Source organism: Phascolarctos cinereus, unplaced genomic scaffold (assembly GCF_003287225.1).
Source record: "Phascolarctos cinereus isolate Bilbo 61053 unplaced genomic scaffold, phaCin_HiC Scaffold_3;HRSCAF=262, whole genome shotgun sequence".
In the NCBI taxonomy this organism is placed as follows: domain Eukaryota; kingdom Metazoa; phylum Chordata; class Mammalia; order Diprotodontia; family Phascolarctidae; genus Phascolarctos; species Phascolarctos cinereus.
In genome coordinates, this window is record NW_027555736.1 from 204791448 (window position 1) to 204813801 (window position 22354).

Below are 22354 nucleotides of genomic sequence, written 5' to 3' on the forward strand. Positions count from 1 at the left end.
TTTCCACCTCTTTTCATTCTATTTCATTCCAACATTACATTCCAAGATAAACTAGACTATTAATTGTTCCCTAATCTCGTTCTCTCTTGTCTCCATGAACACACTTCCCCCTGTCCACTTCTCTTGTCTGTTTGAATCTCTCTGTGTGTTCAAGTGTCAGCTTAGTTGCTAATTCCTCCACAAAGGGGTTCTAAATCATCATTCCCAACTAAAAATAATCGTTCTCTCCTCAAATTCTCACAGCACTTTACCTAGGCCTCTCCTTTGCTCTTATCACCTTGTACCATGTATCTCAATAATCTGTATACATGCCACACACCCACTTTTACAGTTATAAGTCCTTTGACAGAATTTTAGCATGGGCCTTGGCACATAGTAACAACACAATAAATTCTAGATGGATTGCACTTTACATTCCAAAGTCCCTTCAAGCGCCAATGTTCTATATGATTCACGGATTCCAGTCTTTGGACAATTATGGGTTGAATAATGAATGTTTTTCACTCTAAGAGGAATTACATTTGAAGGGTAAAACTTTTTAGGATCAATTTATTTTGCAAACAAGAATCTGCATTTATCCTAGCTTGACGTTAAAAAACAAATCTTTCCTACATACACACACACACACACACACACACACACACACACACACACACACACACCCCCTCTAACCCTCAAGGATTCAACGCTGGCTCTTATTAATGCTATCTCATTGAGATCACGTGTCTAAAATGTCTTTGTGATACCACTATATTTTTATAATTAGAAGTTCACTGATTAAGTGAACTACAAAATCACATTAGTGAATCATGCTTTTCAAAACCTGACTTGTACTGTCAAGTTCATCCTCCCCCCGCCCCGCCCCAGGGATAATGAGGCACACGTTATTATAGAACAGAAGCCCATGCAAGTTTATCCTAAACGTCACCCACACCCATGCATGTCTCTCAAAGGAATAAGAAATCACAAACTCTCTTGCTTAGGCTCAGCCAAAGGCCCAAGTCATACAATACTACGAGATGCCAATCAGCTCAGGAACTACATCCTATTAAAATTGAGGAGTGGCACATTCCCAGCAGAAGGCATCATCTGCTCACACCAATCCACTTTCTGACCAAGCCATGCAGTGTAACAGGAGGGGCTGTTATCAGCAGTAAGAATTAGCGTCCTGATTTAATATAGCCTCTCAAAGACTCCGCATCCTCAGTAGCTATGCTAAATATGATAAGAGTAGAAATAATTATATGTCAATCCTTCAAGGATATGTGATTTCATCAACCAGGGTACTCCTTCCAGCAATGGGTCACAATCTCTATCTTAATAAATCATCCTCACAGGAAGCTGCAACCAAAAAATTCATGCTGGTATTGAGAACCTCATTGAATTGAACTCACTTTCTAGTCCTCAGGAAACATATTCTATCACTAGGCCCATCCTTAAATCCTTTCTAACTTGCACTCCACCAATAACCTCAAAGGAGCTTAGTGGCACAGTAGTGGATAGAATGCTGGGCCTGGAATAAGGAAACCCTGAATTCAAATCCACCTACTTAGCTGTGTGACCTTAGGTAAGTCACTTTGCCTCAGTTCTAAAACGGAGGGTATTAATAGCATCCAACAAGGTTGTTGTGAGGATCAAATGAGATAATATTTGCAAAGTACTTAGCACAGTGCCTACCATCACCACCACCATCATCATTATCATCATCATCATCGATATCATTATTATTGAAACTCCAAAGTCACCTCCATACCACAGAGAAATACAGGAGAACTTCGGTAGTGTTTTAATAATATTAGTAATAAAGACAGTTGCATCCATTTCTGTAGCACTTTATAGTTTGACAAAAATACTTTTGTCAGGGGCAGCTAGGTGGTGCAGTGGATAGAGCACTAGCCTCGGAGTCAGGAAGACCTGAGTGTAGGACACTTACTAGCTGTGTGACCCTAAGCAAGTCACTTAACCCCAACTGCCTAAAAATTTTTTTTAAAAAATTTTTTTAAACTTTCTTCACAACCTTTTAGGATACATAGCAAAGATAACATTAAGCTTTATTGGTGAGGGAAAAAAGTCTTTTTATGACACATGTTAAGGACAATAAAAAGGGAAAGGAAGAAAATCAAAGAAGGATAAGCCCACTGTTCAGAGCAGAAGGGACAATGATAATGGATAAGGGAGAAAAATTAAATCTACTCTGCTCTTCTTTTCCTCCGCTTTCTCTGCCAAGGAGAACGAACTTCATAATGGATTCAAAAGATTTCAGTTAGTCAACAAGTTTTATGAAGCACCTACTATGTGCCAAGCACTGTACTAAACATCAGGGTTACAAAGAAAGGCAAAAGAGATTCCCTGCTCTCAAGGAGCTCACAGTCTAACAGCAGACAACATGCTAACAAATATGTACAAACAAGATGTATACAAGATAAATGGGGGCAGCCTCAGAAGAAAGGCACTAAGACTGAAGACAACTTGAAAAGGCTTCTTGCCAATGGTGGAACTGTAGTTGAGATCTGAAGGAAGCCAGGGAAGCTAGCAGGCAGAGATAAAGAGGGAGAGCAAATGCAAATCAAAACGACTTGTGTCGTTTGTGGTACATGAGGTACCACATGACACCTATCAGAGTGGCCAACATGACAAAACAGGAAAATGATAAATGTTGGACGAGATGTGGGAAAATTGGAACACTAATACATTGTTGGTGGAGTTGTGAAATGATCCAGCCATTTTGGAGAACAATTTGGAACTATGCCCAAAGGGCTACAAAAATGTGCATGCCCTTTGATCCAGCAATAGCACTTCTGGGGCTATATCCCAAAGAGATCATACAGATGGGAAAAGGACCCACATGTACAAAAATATTCACAGCAGCTCTTTTTGTGGTGGCAAAGAACTGGAAATTGAGAGGATTCCCATCAACTGGGGAATGGCTGAGCAAGTTGTGATATACGAATGTAATGGAATACTATTGTGCTATAAGAAATGATGAACAGGCTGACTTCAGAAAAACCTGGAAAGACTTACATGCTGTGATGCTGAGTGAAGTGAGCAGAACCAAGAGGACTTTGTACACAATAACAGCCACGTTATGCAATGACTAATATTGTTAAACTGAACCCTTCTCAGCATTACAAGGATCTCCAGAGGCCTCGGGATGGAAAATGCTGTCCACATCCAAAGAAAGAACTATGGAAGTCAAATCACTATCACTTATTTTTACCTTCTGTTGAGTTTTGTTCCATCTTTCTGATGGTTCCTCCTATTGGTTTTAATTTTTACTTACAACTTCACTAATGTGAAAATATGTTTAATGGGTATGTAATGTAAAGCCTGTATCAGATTGTGCGCCGTCTTGGGGAGGGTGGGGGGGAGGAAGGGGGAGAAAAATTTTCAACTCAAAAGCATATGGAAGTGATTGTTGATAAATCAAAATAAATTAATAAAATTTTTTATTTAAAAAAAATAAAAATAACAAGGGAGAGCATTCCAAACACAGGACATAGCCAGTGAAAATGCCCAAGCAGGAGATAGGAGTACCACACGCAAGGAACAACAAGGAGGCCAATGTCAGTGGGTCAAGGAGTACCTAGGGACGGTAGAAAGGGACCATGTTACAGAAGGCTTTAAAAGTTAAATAGATGATTTTATACTTGATCCTGGAGGCAATGGGAAGCTATAGGAGCTGACCGAAAAGGCAACATGGTCAGATCTGCACTTCAGAAAGATCAATTTGACCACTGAGTGGAGGATGAATTAGAGTGGGGAGAGACTGGAGACAGCAGATCCACCAGCAGACCATTGCAGTGGTCCAGGCATGAGGTGATGAGGGCCTGCACTCAGGTGGTGGCAGTGTCAGAGGAAAGCAGGAGGCATTTACAAAAAAAGTTACAAAGGTAGAAATAATAGGACTTGGCAACAAATTAGATGCAGGGGTGAGAGACTGAAAAGTCAAGGATGACACCCTAATTTGCAAGCCTGGGTGACTACAAGGATCAGGGCACCCTTCACAGTAATAAGGAAATTACAAAGAGGGAAAAAATTTTGGGGGCAAAATAATGAGTTCAATTTTGGATGTTGAGTTTAAGACATCTATGAGACGTCAAATTCAAGATGCCCAAGAGTCAGTTAGAGATGCCAGACTATGAGTCAGGAGATAGGTTAGGGTCAGACAAGTAAATTCGAGGCTCCTGAGAAAAAAGGTATCTCACAATGAGAGTGCTGGAGGGAAGGTGAACAGAGGAGAGAGACATGGGTGGAAAGCACAAGTTACTATAACTGACAAAGTTTTGGATTTTTCCTACCCACCTCACCCCCCCTCCCACCCCACTCCCGTTCTTCTGACTGGAAACGGTAAACTAGGATAACATCAGCCCAGCGGAACCTTCATTTTAAAACAAAGATACATCATCTTTACAGTATTTGCTTTAGAGTACTTGAAAAAAGCCAAGCCTGTTCTCTTCAAATAACCATAAAAAGCATCTTTTGTCAAAAGAATTCATTAAGAGTCACTCTGTTTCCTGTAGGCAGGATTCCTTTTCAAATTCCACCTTATCTTCAACGTTTCTGGAGAAGCATCTCACTAGCCAAAGGTTCCACTGTGCCCAGTCCCAACAGCTATCTCCCCCTTCACATCTTCCTAGTGGCTCTGTAAGCAAGTTAGAAAGGGGGGCAGGGGGGCGCCGAGGGGGAACGCCAGGGTTTAGATCTGTAGCACTATTAACTTGTTTTGAAAGATCTCCCTATGGTTTCCATGTTATATACTTTATTCCACTGTCAGAGCTTGCACAGTTCTGAAGCGCCCACTCAGGGATCGGCCAACTGCATGCTGTGCAGGTGAAATATGACGCTAGAATTGACTGGGTTCCTGGAGCACTCCTTCCCATTTCACTGGAGGAAAGGGGTAAAGGCGGGGTGGGGGAGAGAGATGGGAGGGAGAGGGTGGGAAGGGGAAAGGACAGAGGAAAAGAGAGAAAGAAAGGGGGAGATGGGGAAGGAGGGAGAGGGACAGGGAGAGAGAGGGGGAGAGAGGGGGAGAGAGAGAGAGAGAGAGAGAGAGAGAGAAAGAGAGAGAGAGAGAGAGAGAGAGAGAGAGAGAGAGAAAAGAAATTAAGAGACTGAACCACAGGATGCTAGGAGCTGGAAGTGGTCTTAAGATACCACATCCCAAAGTTGGAAATAACCCCAAGCATCACTCACTATAAAACTACCTAAACAAGAATCCCCTCTATGATATCCCAGACAAGAGGACATCTAGTCTCCTCTTGAAGACCTCCAGTGACAGGGACCTTACTAGTTCCCAAGGCAGGACAATCCAGCCCTTTTTCATTATGTGGAAATGTGAGGGCCAAAGAGTAAAGTGACTCATCCTAGGTGGTGCCAAAGTTTAAGTTTGTATATGACAGAATCAAGACTCAACACAGGTCTCCTAACTCTTCGGTCCAGTGGCTCCCACTCCACTATGCTGTCAAAGCAGACTTAAGTCAAGGGTAGGGCAAAGTTGGGCAAGGAGATGCCTATTTCAGGAAGGACATGCATAAACACTTAAGGGCAGGAGAGGGTGAGTCAGAGACTGAGGACAGTCAATCTGTGCCCCTGCTTGAACAGAGAGTACAAGGCAGGGTGTAGGAGGAAAGGAGGCTGTGACTATTTGAAAAGAGCCTAGGTAGGAACATGCAAAACGTCCCACAAAGCCTGTGCTACACTTCATTTACATGGGTGTGGTATGGCTTTGACCTCTTAATAAATCCTAATACAGACCACTTTCTGAGATTCTCAGCTACAGGAGGGCAGGCAGGTCTTGTACATGGTTCTTCTTGTATATTTACGCCTTCACATTAGAGTCTGGTCACTCAACTAAGTGATCAGTGATAGTTAACACTTTCTACCATGTTGAAACCATGTACCACACATTTCCTAATTGTCTAGAGGTATCACAGAAAGAGCACTGCCATGGCTCTGCTAACTAGCTGTGCGACCTTCGGCAAGCATATAACTTAACAATTGCTCGTGTGTAAAATGAAAGCGTTGGATTAGGTGGATTTCTCTATAATTTTAATCTTAACAAGTCTTCAGATTTCAGAGAAGTATCAATGAGTTAGGTTAGAAAAATGAATTTATTTCCTCATTTGTAAAATGAAGGGACTGGATTATACAGACTTGTCTATTATATTAGTACTAACATGCCTTCAGACCTCAAGGCTTCCCAGATGGGTGTCAACAACGAAGGTTAAGGAAATTGGGGGAGGGGAGGGGCAGCTAGGTGGCACAGTGGATAGATCACTGCCCTTGGAGTCATGAAGACCTGAGTTCAATCCAGCCTCAGACCTAACACTTAACACTTAGTAGCTGTGTGACCCTGGGCAAGTCACTTAACCCCAATTACCTTTAAAAAAGAAAAGAAAAGAAAAGAAAAGAAATTGGGGGGGGGGAAGCTAGTTGGGAGAAAGTTACTGAATGGCTTAGATTAGATCAAAGATCATAATGCTAAAATAATTTTATTTTGTATGTACTTACATGTCTTCATGTTATCTCCCCCTGTAGAATATAAATTCCTTTCAGGGCAGGGGCTGCTTTCATTTTGTCTTTGTATCTCCAACATCTAGTATGATGCCCTCTATACAGTAAGCATTTAGTGGAATTACTGAGGTGGAAAAGATACTTACAGGTCCCCTAACTGCAGCCCCTCATTTTACAAATGAGAAGGACCCAGAGAAAGGAAGTCATTTGCCCAAGGTCACACAGCAGTAAACAGAAGAACCCAGATCCTCTCACTCTAAATCTAGTGTTCCTTCCCCTGGGTTTGGGACGATACTTGGTGAAAAGAGACTACAGAGTCATCATGTTCTTTCGATCTCAACCCCAGTACTAGGCACACAGCAGGCACTCAATAATTTGTTCACTGACAAGGATCCAAGGTAACCAAATCAGCATCTTGAAATCTAATGTCAAAATGAATGTTCTGACTACAGATCATAAACCAAAAGAAACACTTAGAATAACAAACAATGGGGTAATTCTCTTCCTGACAGATTACTGGAATACTGGAAAGGAACAATGGACTAGGAACCAAAAATCCTTGGTTCAAGTCTCAGCTCTGCCACTAACTTTGTGACTCTGAACAAACGTTTTGTACCCTCAGGCTACAAGTCTCCTTACCTGGAAAATGACTGGACTAGGACTGGTAAAAATCTAAGGTCTTTCCCACTTCTCTCATTCTATGCTCTAAGGATGCTTCTACCACTGATGTTTTAAATATGTGCTATGGATTCCCTTAGAGCTCAAATATTCTGTGATTGTGACTCAACTAGAGAAAAGTGAATGGCCTAGCAAGAATCCAACATTCATTTAAGTCATCCTTCTCTCTCCCTTAGTTAGCAGCACTCCCCGGGATCATTCTTAATTTATTCAGTATTACATTAAGGAAGAATGGTAACGTCACTCGCCAGTTATAAGCAGCCTACAGAACGAAGACAACTACTTTCCTAATATGTTTTGGATCTTTCATCTCCATGTCTATTGGAAAGACAGAACATGAAGGGAGGGATCATCAGTGGTTTGAACCAAGAGATACCAAGAGGAAGACAGCATTCTGTCGTAAGCAGCCATGTCAGCTCCAGAACTGGCCTCCTTCATTTCGTCTTATCTTGAATATCTCATCTCTAAGATGGAAAATTACATAAACTATAGTTTTTTTGAGTGGGAATCTTTGGCAGATTGGGGGGGGGTGTCCAGCAAGCATCAGTGACTCCCCAAAAGCCTACAATCAGTGCAACTGGTAACACAGGCATTTCGGTCAGGCTGCAAGATTCATAGCCTGGGAAATTCTGAAAAACATCCACAGCTCCTACACAGGCACTGACAGACCGAGAACCAGATTGCAGGCAGCTGCAGCTCATCACGGCTTAGAACGTTTACAAGCATTTGTCATAAAGTTCCCTTGGCCAAGAGGGAATTTGAAAGGGCACATAATTCCAGAAGCCTCTGCCTCTTGTTAACAGAGCAAATGCTTTCAGGAAGCCTCCTCTAAAATCCAAGGGGTTTGATTACTTACGGAATAGTCATCCTGTCCTATGCTTAGAGGCAACCTCATTGAAGTGGCCCCAGTCTTGTGGTCAGAGAGTCTGAGTCTCCACTCCACAAATGATCACTGGTGGCATCATAAATAAATCACTTCACCTCTCCCCAAGCCTCAGTTTCTTCATCTGCAAAATGGGAAGGCAATATACATGCTAAAGCAGGCCTGAATCAGGAAGACCTGGTTCACATCCCTTCTCTAAAACACACTGCTTGTGTCATCCTGGGAAAGTCATTTAACCTCCTGAGAGTCAACCTTTTTCATCTTTAAAATGGAGACAATAACATGTCTCTTTTTAGCATTCTACAAAAGCAGCCTGCTTGCTTCAGAACTTGGTGGAGGTTTTCATGCCAGAATAAAATTAATTTTGACCTACTCCAGAAAAAAGAGGCTCAATGCTCTGCACGCTGGGAGGGTTGATCATTCCTTATTATATGACCCTTCACAGAGCAATTAGTGTCTTAGCAATGCTAACAGGAAATTATAAACTTGACTATTTAAAAGCCATCTGCAAAAAGAAGGAGAATCTTTAATTTATTTTTGGTCTCCTTCCTTTGTTCTATATTTTTGCTGCTGTTTAATAATAGTGAATTAACCATTTCATTCCTTTGAAATTATTTTAAAAGTAGAATAAGGTAGCTGCCTAAAAGAATAAAAATGAAAAGATATAGGATACAACTCGGGAAATCTAACCTGACCTACTTAAATAGGTCTTATTTAAATAAGCTGTTGATGCCAAAAATCGGAAATGGATAAAAGAACAGACATCGACACAAATTATCACCATTTCCTAACGAAGTTTAAACAATCTAAATCTATTACCACAGTGAGTAGACTAAGAGAGCCTAGAAATTGCCTTACACAGCAAATACTCTGTATACTTGCCAAGCAGAGAGATAAGGCAATCAGGGCATCACTGGTTTAGAATACAGAGCACAGTGGAAGATTAGGAGCAGTATTACCTCATACATATCAAGAAGCAATGGAGGGAAAAAAACAAGCTTACAAATAGTTTGGCAAGAAGACAACTAAACAATCATCTCAAGGCCATTTAAAAACAAAACTGTGAAGAAGTCAACAACGAAAAAATTAAAAAGATCTATAAAGATTTACATAATAAAGTTTCCCCCATTAATCATGGTGGAGCCACCACATTTAGACTTTAATAGCTCAATCCTTGATGAAAGTAAAACAGCAGAATGCCCTCCCCCCAAAAAATGAGGAAAGCAGTTAAGACTCTATATACAAAGAGCAGATCTGTGTGGGAGGCAACATACTAATGAAGGTTTTAAGGGGGATCTCAAAGAGGAAAAGTACGCGGCTATTATTACCACCACCACCATCATCACCCAAAAAAAAGGCTACCAATAACTACTGGCCCATGCGCCTACTTTCCCATCTATACTTTTTCATGAGAATCACTAACAAATATACTAAAGATAGTCAGGCTTTCATAAATAATGCTCTACTGCTCACTGCCTCTTTATAGTCACACAACTGACTAAATGATATAGAAAACAGAAGCTGCCATTACTAACAAAAAAAAAAAACACTTGATAGAAAGAGAAAAGGGACCCATATGTACCAAAATATAGCAGCTCTTTTTGTAGTAATAAACAACTGGAATCAAAGAAGATGACCATCACTTGTGGACTGGTTCAATAAATTATGGTATAATGTAATGGAATACAACTGTCTGTAGGAAATCATGAAAGGGATGGTTTCAGAGAAATGGAGATGTGTGAAATGAGCAGAACCAGGAAAACAATTTACACAATGACAAAAAACACTGCAGAAACAAAAAACTTTGAAAAACTAAGGAACTCTGATGAATACAATGATCGATCATAGTTGAGACAACCAATGATAAAAAGCATGAAACCCACCTCCTGGTGGGGGGGGGGGGTTGGAGGTCGGGTCAGGAAAGAGAGAACCAGAGAATATTGATTTTAATTGAAAAATAATTTTAGAATCATTTGATTCAATAGAATAACACTTCAAAACACTCTGTAGTGACACAAAGTAGAATTCTGAATATATTTGGCATCTAATTTTCTGTGCACATATTATTTCCCCATTACCACTCTTAATAAACTATTAATTCCCAGAACACAGGAAATGTTGGGGGTTTTGTCTTTGTACACCCAGCACAGTATCTAGTACACAGTAGGCATTTTTTCAATGCATGAACAAAGTTATGTTAAAAATCATACAAGGGTGCTTAAAGATCCAATAACAGAGAAGGAGAAAGGCACAGTTCATAGACATAAAGTCACTTCCCTACAGTTTATCATCTGGCTCTTAATTGGCTGAGTCAGGATGCAAGCCCAGGTCTTCTGGCTCCAATGGACCTCTCTCTCCAAGGTACCTCGGGAGTCAGAAGACATGGATACAAGCCCCTGTCTTGCCTTCTATTAGCTTGTGGGCTTAAACAAATCATTTCACCTCTCTTGGCATGTTCTCTTATCTGAAAATAAAAAGAGGATGGAACCTTCCAGCTCTAATATTCTTTGTTCCAAAATCCTATCTAGCTCTAAGAACATCATCAGGACACTACACAGCCTTAATATAAGAATGTCCTAGCCTGTCCTCCTCCTATCTTTCATTAAAGACTGCTTTGAGGGCACTGGATAGATTAGAATCTGTTAAATAATTCATACTGCCTAGAAGAACATTTTCTAAATTCAACAGATCACTCCTTGAGCAAAACAATTACCTACATATTTATATAACACTGGTCGCTGTCCTTCAGTGTTCTGACACTGGAATATATATTTTGGAATGTAACAATACAACAGTGGAGAAATATCCCTTACCCTAAACTCCAAGCCAAATGAATACCAGGGTGATTGGAGTCCATAAGGAGCCAAGTAGTAAGACGGTTAAATCTTTACAGCCCCATAAATCCCTATGTCTCAGCAACTGCTGTCACTGATGCCCAGAGCGGCCAGATTACATAAACCTTCACATCACATTATACTCCAGCCTCCAGTGGGATTTATCATAGGTCCTTGCTTCACATTCTCTGGTATTGGGAATCAAGGACAAAACAGAGAAAAGTGAAAATAAAATGCATGGCCAATCAGGGTGGAGCTGCTTAAGTTCCATGATTCCCTGGAGAAACTATCCAGAAGTGCCTGCACAACTTCACAGTAGACAGAGTGAAGGAGATAGAGTCAGGAGAACTGGGTTCAAATCTGAACTCTGTCACTTCCTCTGTAACCTCAAAATAAATCACCTGACCTCCACTGAGCCTCATTTTCCTCATCTGGAAAATACTGAACTAGCATTTGCCTAAGCGACCTGAGAATTGCATCTTTGGAGGGGACCTCGAAGGTCTAGTACATCCAATAAGTGAAGTATGAACCATTTTTAAAACAATGCCCTACCTCATTTCTCAAATACATAGTGAACTAAGTAAAATTTGTAAGAATACAAGTCATAACTCAATTGATAAATGGTCAAAGGATATGAACAGGCAGTTTTCAGATGAAGAAAGAAAAGCTATCTATAATCACATAAAAAAATGTTCTAAATCACTACTGATTAGAGAAATGCAAATTAAAACAACTCTGAGGTGCTACCTCACACCTACCAGATCAGCTAATAGGACAGAAAAAGAAAATGATAAATACTGGAAAAGATGTGGGGAAAATGGGACACTAATGCATATGTTGGTGGAGTTGTGAACTGATCCAAACACTCTAGACAGCAATTTGGAACTGTGCCCAAAAGGTTATAAATAAAACTGTGCATACCCTTTGATCCCCCAATACCACTGCCAGGTCAGTATCCCAAAGAGATCATAAAAAAAGGAAAAGGACCCACATGTACAAAAATATTTATAGCAGTAATTTTTGTGGAGGCCAAGAACTGGAAATTGAAGGGATGCCCATCAATTTGGGAATGGCTGAAGAAGTTGTGGTATATGAATGCAATGGAATACTATTGTGCTATAAGAAATGATGAGCAGGCAGATTTCAGAAAAATCTGGAAAGATTTAAATGAACTGATGCTGTGCAAAGTGAGCAGAACCAGGAGAACATTGTACACAGTAATAGCAATATTATGCAATGATCAACTATGACCGATTTAGCTCTTCTCAGCAACACAACAACTATTCAAGACAATTCCAAAAGACCCACGATGGAAAATGCTATCCACATCGAGAGAAAGAACTATGGAGTCTGAAGGCAGATCTAAACATACCGTTTGCTCTTTTTATTGTTGTTGTTTCTTCTTTCATGGTTCTCCCATTGGTTCTAATTCTTCTTTAGAACATGACTAATGTGAAAATTATATCATTATATTTTATACAACAATATTTAATATTGTATATGTATAGCCTACATCAGATTACACACCATCTTGGAGAGAGGGAAGGGGAGTGGGAAAGGAGGGAGGAAGAAAAAATTTAGAACTCAAAATCTTATGGAAGAGAATGTTGAAAACTAAAAATGAATTAATTTAAAAAAAAAGAAAAAGAAAATGCTATCCACATCTTGAGAAAGAACTATGGAGTTCAAATGCAGATCTAAGCCTGCCATTTTCACTTTTTTGTGGCTTTTCCATTTTGTCCTGTTTCTTCTTTCACAACATGACTAACATGGAAATATGTTTACATGACTGTACACATATAACCTATATCAGATTGCTTGCTTTCTTGGGGAGGGGGGATGGGAAGAAGGGAGAAACAAATGTGAGACTCAAAATCTTATAAAAATGAAATGAAATAAAAAATAAAAATAAAAATTTACACATAATTGGAAAAAATAAAATACTATTTACAAAAAAAAGAAGTGCCCAAACTTCATTCTTGAACACCTCTAGTAAATTTGCTACCACCAATTTCTTTTCTGCATAGCTTGAAATTTTGGAAAGTTACGCCACACACTACATGGAAATCAGCCTTCCTGAAACTTTCACCCACAGGCTTCCTAGTCCTGCTTTCTAACAGCCCTTCAAAACTTTGTTGACAGTGATCAAGTTTTTCTTTAACAGAATTTATTTCAAGTACTGAGCGACCACAGGTTCTAACTTCAGACCTGGGGGCTCTACCAGTTTTTAACACCCTGAGAAATATCAGTAGAGTTGAATAAGCTCCCAGAGGTCATTCATTTCCTTTTCTGCTGCTGGGGCCTAAAAGGCAGCATTATTTCCCAGGTTTCTTTCATAGTTCATCCAAACCTCCAAGCCCTCATCTAGCAACAACCCACAAGCAGTCATATCCAGAGGTGAAGGTCACAAAAGTCAATCACTGAACCACCTGTTAAGGGAATCCTGGGCAGGATTTACAAGCAAAAAGCTCCTCTTAGTCTACTTTATATACTTCTTAGGAGGAAAGGAGGAGAAGAGGGGAAGCAACCAACTTAATCTCTTCCTTTGTTCAACAGACCAAGCCCTGAATATCTTTTGCCTATTTCCAAAATGCAAATCTATCCCCAAAAGACAAAGATCTCATACCAGGAAAGATATACAAGGAATGTGAAACAAGCTTCAAAAGAAAAAGGACCCAAGGATGCCCTGAGTCATTTCAGCTTTGCTGCAACAGGCACATGGTCTCCCCTGGGAACTATACCCCCTTGGGTGCATGTATGCCAGTAAATCACATGACGACTTATGGTCCTACCTCACAGATGCTAGCTCATAGCAAAAGGGAGAGGGGGAGGTAGAGAAATCGCCACAGTTTGGGATGGCAAGTAGTGAGAACTCATAGACCCACACCTAATAATTTAGTCATTAGTTCTAGAACTGTCTAGATAGAGCACTTAGAAAATGTCATGGCCCAAACTTGCCTCAAACTTGCCCCTCGATCTTGCTTCGGCCAAAGTTGATAAAAAGACATGACAGCCATTCTGTTCCTTAGGGCCGGCCTGCAGTTATGTCTGCTAGCTCTCCCAGACTGGCGTAGGCGTAGTAAAGACACCAAACTTCAGACGTTCAGAGTAAACAATTTAATTTCCTGAGCTCCAGGGGTCAAAGACATTCAAGTCCAAATGAAATTTGAAGAAACCAACAAAGGAACTAAGGGTGGGGGTGGGGGAGGAATGAACTAAGAACTTGCATTCAAGAATGGGAGACGATGGGGGCAGGATGAGTTCATTCTCATACTTAGAAAAAAGCTACCCTCCGTGACACTCTGCTACATTAAAAAGAAAAATTAACGGATTACTTCTCTCATAATAAGTGCTCAAAAGCCCTCACAGGACAAGGACTTCACAGGCTCATACATAATATGTCCTTTTAAACCAGTGTCTCCTTCTACCTCACATACTAAGGATACCATTTGGTTCTCCCAAGTAAAACAAAGGGCATCTCCACTACCAGTGGTGATTTTTTAGATTTAAAGGAATGTAAATGAGTTTGGTACCTTGGCATAGTAACATTATTCAATCAATAAACATCTATCAAGTGCCTACTATGTGCCAAGAATTGTGCTAAGAACTTATTCAGAATGAATGAGCCCTCTGCAAGCAGATGAGTCCCCCAATGTCTGGTGTATGTTTTTGTTAATTTTTTATTTTAATTGTAAACACAGTTATCAATATAACTCTGGGGTTCTTTTCTTTCTTTCTTTCTGTTTTTTGCCACACGTCGCTTTGGCAGAATGGTGAGGTCTACAGATCCCTTCTCAGAATGTTTTTAAATGTACAAAATACATAAGATTACACAGTGAACCAATCATATTGAAATATAATTATCAGAAAAATTTTTGAAGTCCCTGTACATCCAGACTATGAGGCCCTGGACTAACTAGTAAATGGCAGAAGCTCCAGTAAAAAGAAATGAGTTATAACTAACGCCAAAGAAACTGAAATTCCTTCCCACGGCATAGGAAGTAGAATCCTGTACAGTGGAAAGAATTCTGGATTTAAGTCCCAGATTAAAATCCTGGTTATGCCACAAGTCATTTTCTGTCCCTAAGCCTCCATTCCCTAATCAGCAAAAAAGGGGGTGGGGGAAAAGAGAGGACACTAAACACTCTCTAAGATCCTTTTCAGCTATAATTACGATCATTGGGGGGGCGGGAATAACTTCATTAACAGCCTCCAAATGGTCCCCACAATTAAAAATAAAAGTCTATGCCAAAGTATGCCTCAAAGATTTTCCAAATAGCGAAACATCAGTTTAGTTGGGTTATTGGTTTGTGGTGTTTTGTTTTAGTTTGGGGGTTTTTTTTGGGGGGGGTGGTCTTCCCTTTATTTAAAAGGAGGTAAAGAAGTTGGGAGGGGAGGGGCAGCACAGTTCAAAGTGAGGAGAAGGAACTTGGAGTCTTCTGCCATTTAAGTAATAAAGTTTCAAATGACAATGTTGGTGCTGAAAGGAAGCTTAGAACCATAAAACACAGTAAGTCTGAGCTGGAAGGATGCCCACAAGGTTCAACTGTTCCATTCTACCTGCAACTATGAATGTCATTCATTCATTCATTGTTATTCATGGACTCCTAATTAAGGATAGCCAGCCAGTCTGAATTAGTGAGAACTGGAATCAGACTCAAAAGACCTGAATTTAAATCCAATCCAGCATTTATTAAACACCTAGGCTGCACAAGACACTGCACAAAACACTGGAAATTGCAAAGCCAGAACACAATGGTTCCTGCCTTACAACCTAATACATATAAGAAAATAAAATATGGTGGAGAGGGGAAGAGGAGCAGTGAGAGGGTTTCAGGAAAGGCTTTACAGAGAATGTAGCATCTAAACTAAGCCTTGAAGGGATGTCAGTGGTAGAAATAAGGAGTGAACATGGGAGTTAGTTATATGATTGGCCAAGTGCCTTTCAAAGATTATTTTGAAAACTGTGTGGTAGGTAAATTGGAAAACAGAGAGCTCAGTAGCAACGAAACCAATAAGAAGGCTGTTAAAATTGTCCAGAATGGAAGTGATGAAGTTGGTGGCCTGAAGAAGAGAGGACAGACGCAAGAAATGTTGTAGAGACAGAAATGGCACAACTTAAATATTTACTGGGAACTAAGAGTCTAGAACAACTTTAAGGTGACAAACCTGGGTGACTTAGAGGATATCAATACCTTCGGGAAGAACTGGGGCGGGGGGGGGGGGCCAAGGGGGAAGACGGTGTCCTTGAGAGGATAATGATTTAGGTTAAGTCTGAAAATCTAATGAGGTTTTCAGGTAGAAATGTACATCAGTCACCTTATGATAAAGGAAGGGAGAAAGTGAAGACAGCACTGGACAAAATTTTGAGGGATACCCACAAATTTAGAGAGGCAAGAAAGAGATACGGATCCAGCAAGAAACAGTCTGGCATGTAAGAGAAGAACTTGGAGACAGCAGTGTCAGAGAAGCCAAGGGAAGAAAGTATCCAGAAAGACAGGGTATAAGGGGAGATATTACAGCAATCAAGGAAAATGAGGGCTAATAAAAGGCCATGGAATTTTGGTTAAGAGAGCATTTGTGGCCCTAGAGAGAACAGTCTGGGTAAGGTGGGACTGGAAGTCAGATTAAAAATACTTGAGAAATTTAATAGCTAACATTTATATAGTGCCATTTTATGTACCAGGTACTATGCAAAGCACTTTACAAATATTATCTCATTTGATCCTCACAACAGCCCTGGGAGAATAGGTGAGATTATTATCCCCACTTCACAGATGAAGAAAGACATTTTTTTTAAGTGACTTGCTTAGGGTCACACACCTATTAAGTGTAGGCCAGATTTGATGTCGATTATCAGATCAGGTCTTCCTGACTCCAGGCCCAGAGCTCTATCCACTCTGCAACCTAGCTGAGAGAGTCAATGTAATGTCTGTTTCTAGACAGTATCCAGGAAGCACAGATGGTCAACAGTATGAAATGTTGCTGAAGGATCAATAAGAATGAACACTTAGAAAGGGACTTTGGTTTTCACAGATATCCTCTCTGGAATTGAATTTCTTCATATGTAAAAGATTGGAAGGCATGATGACAAGGTCACTCCCAGCTCAAAGTCTTACATCTCCATAACAATCTTGTGACTTTAAAAGGATGAATACTATATTTTTTCTTTTTCTTTTTTCTCAATTACATGTAAACAAAAATTTATAACATTTGTTTTTTAAAATCTTGGGTTCCAAATTCTCTCCCTCCCTTCCTCTCTTCCCCCTTCCTTGAAAAGGCAAGCAATTTGATATAGATTATACATGTGCAGTCATACAAAGTATATTTCCATATTAGCCATGCTGCAAAAGAAAATACAGATAAAAAATAACAAGAAAAAGAAAAATAGTTTAAAAAAGTGTGCTTCAATCTGCACTCAGACTCCATCAGTTCTTTCTCAGGAGGTGGATAGCATTTTTCAATACTGGGTCCTTCAGAATTGTCTTAAGAGCATTATATTGCTAAGAATAGCTAAGTCATTCATTCACAGGTGACCACCTTACACTACTGCTGTTGTTGTGTACAATGTTCTGGTTCTGCTAATTTCATTTTGCATCAGTTCATGCAAGTCCTTCCAGGTTCTTCTCAGAGCATCCTGCTCGTCATTTCCTATAGCACAATAGTATTCCACCAAAATCATATAACACAACTTGTTCAGCCACTCCACAACTGGTCAGCATCCAAAGGTGAATACTCTTATCTCCATTTTAAGGGTAGAGAAACTAAAGGACAAAGATCACATATGTAGAAAGCATGGTGATCCAAGAGTCAGTTTTACTCGAACACCCCAATCTACTGTTTTTCCACTAAGATAATGCACATAAAGAATCTTTAAGACCCTAAGGCAGTGGTTTCCATTTGGAGTTCAATAATATGATCCAATGGATTCACACTAAAAATTATTTAATGATACCTTAAGCTATAAGTAATAGTAAAGGATATCATCAGTGTTATATTAACTGATCCTGGGGGTTCACAACACTATTTGTTGCTGCGGTTGAAAGGGATTCTCAGAACAAAAAATGTTGGGAACCACTGCTTTAAGTCATTGTCATTACTATTTCAGCTGTTACTATTATTATTATTATTATTATTATTATATTAGTCTTATTGTACTACTAAGATGTCTCACTAGTTAAGACTAGACATTCACCTCCATAAAGTAGTTCAAGCAAGTTAACACCATTCACTGTTTCACTTCTGCCTTTAACAGCTTAAAAAGGTACCAAAGAGAGTATGAAGGTAAATGTCAGATCAAGGCCAAATTAGAATCAGCCAAGTCTGAAGGACTGATGGTTCACTGCAGTTATCTGATCCTCACCATTCCAATCAAGGTTGGAATTCTACAGACTGCTACCCAAGTGTTTCAGTGACCCCTTTCTCTCTGGACTGGTCCTCAAACAACAACTTCCATATTCATAATGTTTATTTTTTGCCACTCCTCTACAATTCTAGCTCCCAAAGTGGAAAGGTCACCCATTGATGAGCTAGTCACCTCCTTCTCTGGGTCTCAGTTTCTACATCTGTTAAATAAGTTGGACTTGACTGCCAAAAATGTCCCTTCCTAAAAATATTACTCTTCAAACCTGAAGATCTAAGATCAAGTCCCAGCTACAACACCTACAAGCTCTGTGACCTGGGACAAGTCAATTGATTGAGTCTGTTTCCTCATCTGTAGAATGGGAATTTAAAAAAAAATTTGTTCACAGTTATTGAGAAGAAATTACTCTGTAGGGGCAGCTAGATGGCACAGTGGAAACAGCACAGGCCCTGGAGTCAGGAGGACCTGAGCTCAAATCTGGCCTCAGACACACAACACTAACTAGCTGTGTGACTCTGCGGAAGTGACTTAACCCCAACTGCCTCAACAGAAAGAAAGACGGGACAGGACGGAAGGGAAGGGGAAGGGAGGAAGGGAGGGAGAAAGAGACAGTAAGAGAGAGAAAGAGAGTAAGAGAAAGAAAGACAGAAAGACAGACAGACAGAAAGACAGACAGAAAGACAGAAAGACAGAAAGACAGAAAGACAGACAGAAAGACAGACAGAGAAAGAAAGAAAGAAAGAAAGAAAGAAAGAAAGAAAGAAAGAAAGAAAGAAAGAAAGAAAGAAAGAAAGAAAAACTATTCTGTAACAGTGATTGAATGTTATTCTAAATATTTGTCATATTCCTGTGGTGGCTTTGAGAGGTCACTGCCTACCACAATATAGCTCAATGAACATTTATGGAATGAAGCAAAGGTACAATCACACCCAGTTAGCCCAGGTAAGGAACATGCTGAAGTCAGTGCCTCACCTCCCTTCCCTTTCCTCTGGGCACAGATTGCTTGGTTTATTTTGGTACTTTACTTCCTTGTTCAACCACAAAATTCCTTTCATTGACAAGCAGCCAGATCACAGAAAGTAGCATTGGATTTGGAGTCAGGGAACATGGGCCTGAATAACAGTTTGGCTATCTGTGTGATGTTTGGCAAACTACTTAACTCCTCTTTCTGAACCTGCTTCTTCATCCAAAATATAATGGATGTGCAAGATGATCTCTCTACAGTCTCTTCTAGCTCTAAATCCAAGGAAAACTACTAGCCTATGGTAACAGGATATGATAGGGACTGGACCAGTGATATAGGGTACAGTACTGGAACCATGGACACTTCTCTCAATATTCACTGCTACATACTAGGGGGGAAGATGTACAACACCCAAGGCCATGTCCCAGCCCTCAAGTAGTTTATAATCTTGTGAGAAGATAAGACTTTGTAGACCTATGACAAGACCTATGACAAGACAATGCCATAAAGTGGAACATACATGTAGGGCACAGATGATAAACACAACTTGAGGTGAAAGGAAAAAAAATTATTGTGGTCAAGAGCCACTGGAGAAGATTTCTCAGAAAAGATGAGTCTGAGCTTTACTTTGCACATATGTAAACACTGTACTTTACTCTCCACATCTTGATGATTATGTTCCAGTTGTTTCCTGTACACTCATTGTCAGTGCCCAATTAGAAAGGACATTCCCTGAGGCTCAGGGTCACACAGTCTAGAGGCAGTTTAAAAAGCACTTTTCTTTTCAAGTACAATAATAGTTTTATGGTTATGAGGCATAAGGGGACAAGTTATATGGCACAGTGGATAGAGGGCCAGGCCTGTAGTAAGGAAGACTGGAATTCAAACCCAGCCTCAGACATACTAGCTACGTGACCCTGGGCAAGTCACTTAACTTCCATTCACTTCAGTTTCTTCATCTATAAAAAAGGGGATAATAATCATACCTACCTCCCAGGATTGCTGATAATGAGATAATATTTCTAAAGCACTCAGCAGTATCTGGTACTTAGTAAATGTTATTTAAATGTTAGTTACAGGGGCGAAACCAAGAGGGCGGAGTAGAAGCAGTGACTTAACATGAGCTCTCCCCCAAACCCCTCCAAATATCTATAAAAAATGGCTCTAAACAAATTCTAAAGCAGCAGAACCCATAAAAAGACAGAGTGAAACAAATTTAGAGCCCAAGACAGCCTGGATGGTTGAATGGAAAGGTCTATTGCACTGAGTAGGGAGATGAGTGCAGTTTGGTGTGGATGAGCAAGCAAGGCAGGCCTCAGCGAACCTGGAACAGGCCTCAAAGGACTGAATCATGGGCATCTGTGGCAGTTTCCATACTTCCCAACCCACTAACGCCAAAGACAACTTAGGTCACTGGGAAAAGTCTGTGTCTGCAGTGAGAGAGAGAAGCTCTTGGTCCCAGCCCCAGTCCCCAAGCTCGGCACTGGGGCAGTGGTTGCTTCTGGAGCTTCCCACCCACAGACTGAGATGGAATTGAGTGGCTGATCAGAGGGGGATAGCAGGGATCTCTCTGCTGGTGCAGGATTCTCTTGCTTTGCCTGTGCTTGGATCTGGGTCACAGTTCTGGTTGGCGGTCCTGGGGCGAGAAGCAGCGCTGGAAAGGTGGAGCTTGTAGTGGCTGTGCAGAGGAAACCTTCCTCACAATTCCAAGATAGAAAAGGGTGCTTGTGGTCACTCATAGACCACAGCATAGGACAGGAAAGAGTAAACATCTCATCCTTGATCATACCACCTTGGAAGAACTAAAAATTTACAGGTCCCTAATAGTATCTCTGAAAACAGCTGCACAAATAGCAGCTCTTTTTGTGGTGGCAAAGAATTGGAAATTGAGAGGATGCCCATCAACTGGGGAATGGCTGAGCAAGTTGTGGTATATGAATGTAATGGAATACTGTTGTGCTATAATAAATGATGAACAGGCTGACTTCAGAAAAACCTGGAAAGACTTGTATGGTCTGATGCTGAGTGAAGTGAGCAGAACCAAGAGGACTTTGTACACAATAACAGCCACGTTACGTGATGACTAATATTGATAAACTTAACCCTTCCCAGCAATACAAGGATCTAAGACAACTCCAGAGGCCTCGTGATAGAAAATGTTGTCCACATGCAAAGAAAGAATTATGGAAGCTGAATCACTATCATTTTTTTTTCTCTTCTGTTGAGTTTTGTTTCCTCTTTCTGATGGTTCCTCCTACTGGTTTTCATTTTTACTTACAACTTCACTAATGTGAAAACATGTTTAATAAGAATGTAAATGTATAACCTACATCAGATTGTGCACCATCTTGGAGAGAGTGGTGGGGAGGAAGGGGCAGAAAAATTTTCAACTCAAAAGCCTATGGAACTGATTGTTGATAAATCAAAATAAATTAATAAACATTAAATTTTTAAAATTAAAAATTGAAAGAAAAAAAAACCAGCTGCACAAAACCCCGGAACCTTGGGACAGTACATTCTCCACACTGGAAACAGACTCCTACCTTAACAAAGAGTTTATAACTCAAGTAACTGGCCGAGATCATGAGTAAGCAGCATAAAAAAAGTCAGATTATATTATCTTACTTCGGTCACAAAGAGGATCAACAACCAGAAGAAGACAAGGAAGCCAAAGCTCCTACATCCAAAGCTTCCAAGAAAAATAGGAATTGGTCCCAGGCCATGGAAGAGCTCAAAAAGGATTTTGAGAAGCAAGTAAGAGAAGTAGAGGAAAAACTGAGAGTGATGCTAAAGGAGACCCAAAAAAATACTGAAGAAAATAACACCTTAAAAAATAGCCTAACCCAAATGGCAAAAGAGGTCCAAAAAGCCAAGGAGGAGAAGAATGCCCTAAAAAGCAAAAGTGGCCAAATGGAAAAGGAAGTCCAAAAGATTACTGAAGAAAATGCTTCCTTAAAAATTAGAATAGAGCAATTGGAAGACAGTGACTTTATGAGAAATCAAGACACTGTAAAACAAATCCAAAAGAATGAAAAATTAGAAAACAATGTGAAATATCTCACTGGAAAAACGACTGAGCTGGAAAATAGATCCAGGAGAGAGAATTTTAAAATTATTGG

At 40.2% G+C, this 22354-nt stretch overlaps 1 protein-coding gene across 3 annotated transcripts in view; it reads right to left on the minus strand.

Annotated features, from left to right (window-relative positions):
- ITPK1 (inositol-tetrakisphosphate 1-kinase) overlaps positions 1–22354 on the minus strand; it is a 301192-nt gene that overhangs the window by 255341 nt on the left and 23497 nt on the right. The gene's annotated exons all lie outside the window — the stretch shown is intronic.